Genomic DNA, 3,468 nt, shown 5'->3' on the forward strand with positions numbered 1-3,468 from the left:
TATGTGGAAAATAATGTGTTTTTTTAACTTTAAACCGCATAAACACATTTCATTACACCAAATACACAAAATAATGTTTTTTTTAGCAGCATCATATGACCCCTTTAAAACGTTGTTGTTGTTGTTTTGGAGCCACGACTTAAGATATGTTCTTACCCAAATTAAGCTTTAGAGAGTTTTAACGCATTCCGGTAACACTTTATTTTAAGGTCTCATTGTTACAGTGTAACTATACAAATAAGTACTGGCCTGGGTAATATATTAACTACATGTACTTGCTATATGGTTAGGGTTTGGATTAGGGTTCAGTTTAGGGTTACTTGCATGTAATTAATTGTTATAATAGTAGGTACATGTAACGTGTAACAAGGACACCGTAAAATAAAGCGTTACAAGCATTCCTTTTTTCAGCTCCATTACGGCTTGAAATATATATTTTTTTTTAATTCCTTTTAAATGCCATAAAACTTGAAGCAACTTTACGAAATCAACATCAAGTTATGTGCCTATACATACGTTCAAAAAAACTACTCTAGGAAATATTCATTTAAATAAAAAGTGACAACTAGCCCCGCTCTCCCCTACTTGTGAAAACACAGCTACAGAAATGTGTCAAATGAATTAGAACAGTAAGTAAAGCATCAGGTGTCAAACTGCACAAGTGCATTACAGACAACAAACACACTGCAAAAAAATTGTTTTTAATTGTATTAAGTGTTAAATGAAACATTTCGCTTTCAGTGTTTTTATTTTGGCTCCAGATCGGCTCACGTGCACAGACAGCTAGCGCATGCGGCCCTCAGCAGCTCACACATTCATTGACTCTCTCCGAGCAGAAAAGGCAGCTTTAAAAAACGGCGTTAGTGTTTGCAAAAGATGCATTCGTCGTTTAAGCAAAGCACAGCATTAAAAAAAGCCTCACAAAACAAACACACCACCAAACGCTTCCGCGGGCCTTTACCAACTAGCCTGCGTCTATTCCACCCGCTCACCAGACCGAATTAAACTCCCCTTTATCAACAACAAGCGTTCGACACCACCTCCCAACTGTGCATATATAGTTAGCGGCACATTCGACGCGGTTTTTTGCACAAACTCGTCTCGAGTCGCGTCGCGTGCACCGCAGGAAGGCCTCGCGCTAAACGAACTGAGAGCGTGCACGCCCACTCCGCGCGAGACGCTAGATAAAACACTCACCGCGTTTCTCACTGTGATCGAAGAGCCAGCGCATAATGGGAGAAGGACTTGTATTATCGCTTACGTTGTTGGGACGCCATACGGGTCGCCGTTGTCGTTAATGCCACAACCTTTTCCGCTTGGGAACTGTGATGGGACACAAGTAGTACTTCCTGTTGACCCTCTGAGCCAGCAAACAACTCGTGACGCGCTGGATCTGTCGGCAGGGGGCAGTGTGTGATCTAGCTCTAGTCAGTGCTTTACTGGTAGAAGCTAAAGTGTATGGCCCACAGTCTCAAGACCTTTCTCCACAGTCTACCCAATCTCCAATCTACTATGGTATGGCCAAAGCATTTGCAGGATAGTATTTCAACAAATAATAATAAAGTTATAGTACGTGAAATTGAAAGATAAGCAAACAAACAATTGTATGTTTAAAGAAATAATTGCATGAATTTAAGTAATATTAGTAATTATTTGAAGTAATAAAGTAACATAATTTCCCACTTTATATTTATATTTGTATATAATTTAATATTAATATCCGATGTTTGTCTAAAGTTCCCCTCTGTTTGTTTTGGTTTCCTTTCTTGAAAAGCACCCTCCCACTGAGCTATCAAGGTGGATGACCCAGAGTTTAGAACAAATTAAGAATATCCAGTTTGTGTGCTTTAGCAGAGTCCAAGATGGATCCCTGTAAGTATCTTCTAATATAAATGTATAAACTTAAATGTTGTTTATCGACAATTGACAAACAGTTTACTTGTTTTTTTCCATCCTCTAGTTACTCTTCTGCATCTGGTGCAGCAGCAGGTAAAAAAAAAAAAAAAAAAACTCTATTAACAGTTTAACAATAAAACTGGTTTATGGCCTTTCACCTGGGATAATTGATGTCTTTAGGTGCTGCTGGAATCCCTTCGTCAGGTCAAGCCATCATGGGGGCTGTGGGAGCCACTGAGGGTGCTGCTGCCAGCATGGCTAACAAATGTACTTTGTAACTGTTTCAAATCTGTGCATTAATGCGTTTATCAAATATCTCTTATCATTTTCCTACTGTGATCTAAGTGATTAACATCACATTGGAATGTCTGTATCAGCAGTTTAGTGTGTGGAAGGTGCTTATAAAATGAAAAAAAAAAAAAAAATGGTCTCTTTCTGTTCTTTCTTTAGTTGTCATAATCTAATTGCGTGTAATTCAATGTGATTCATCACGGGATAACGCACTTAATCTGTCATTGGGGAGTTTTCTCAGATTTCCACACTGGAGAACTATTCTGTATTCAAGAAACTTAAATTTTATATAAATTGATAGGATTACTGAGGTTACTTTTTAAAGTTCTTCCGGGAGCTTATAGGTTCCGTGTTATAAGTTTCTCATAGAAATGATAGCCTGAGAGGTTCTCCAAATGATTCCACTAGTGTGGTTATGAGGTTAGAATGATTATGAAGAGATTAAGCCTATTAATCCATTTAAATCATTTATTTTATAATTTGTTTATCACTGACTTACAAACAAGATTGCAGGGTCACCTTCACCGTGTGTCACCTATCTGCAATATAATAACAACAAAAGGGATGCAATTTGTTCTGTACCCTGACTTTATGCACATTATATACAGATTTGTTGTGTATTTCTGTGTCAGTATATGGCCGTTTTCTTCCATCTTCTCTATTATAATACAGCCATCTGATCAGAACGCAGGTTATGTGACATACTCAGGTAAGTTTACGGATAAGTAAACCAATACTGTAGCTTTTGTTTCCAAAAAAATGACGTAACAGAATGTAAGCAGCTTTAGCAAATTACTTCCTGAACATAACCTGATGGAGGGTCAGTTTAGTACAGGTTAATGCCTCTCAGCTTCAAACAAAAGAAAAATAAAGTATTAGGGTAAGAGTGGGGATGGTTGCAACATGACTCCCTCCTTCAATCAGAAACGAGTTACAGTGATGATATTCATACTGCTCATGCACAACTAGCCCCTCATCCTACAAGAAAGCAGCCACATTTGACCATTCCTTCTGCAAAAAAATAAAAAATAGTCTATCTGACATTTTTTCTTTCAAATGACCATTTTTATCAGGCTTCAATGTTTAGGTTCAATAGTTTCACTTTAATGACAATAAAAAGGTTATTGGTCAGTTATTGAAATGCCTTTTTGGGACACTGAATGAGGAACTAATGACTTTTGTTTGTTTGTTTCTAAAAGTATTGATTGATTTAAGTTTAGCCTATAGTTTCATACATATATATATATATATATATATATATATATATATAGTTTCAAATTA

At 36.9% G+C, this 3,468-nt stretch overlaps 1 protein-coding gene across 4 annotated transcripts in view; it reads right to left on the bottom strand.

Annotated features, from left to right (window-relative positions):
* LOC107665590 (PHD finger protein 3-like) overlaps positions 1–3,468 on the bottom strand; it is a 22,194-nt gene that overhangs the window by 18,366 nt on the left and 360 nt on the right. The window contains exon 1 of one of the 4 annotated variants that reach the window (XM_016456517.1): positions 1,262–1,352. The exons of 1 other annotated variant lie outside the window; for it this stretch is intronic. The gene's annotated coding sequence lies outside the window, so the exon portion shown is untranslated. 2 more of the 4 variants (XM_016456513.1, XM_016456514.1) reach the window with 2 other exon arrangements.

This window comes from Sinocyclocheilus anshuiensis, unplaced genomic scaffold, assembly GCF_001515605.1.
Source record: "Sinocyclocheilus anshuiensis isolate Anshui unplaced genomic scaffold, SAMN03320099.WGS_v1.1 scaffold407, whole genome shotgun sequence".
Taxonomy (NCBI): domain Eukaryota; kingdom Metazoa; phylum Chordata; class Actinopteri; order Cypriniformes; family Cyprinidae; genus Sinocyclocheilus; species Sinocyclocheilus anshuiensis.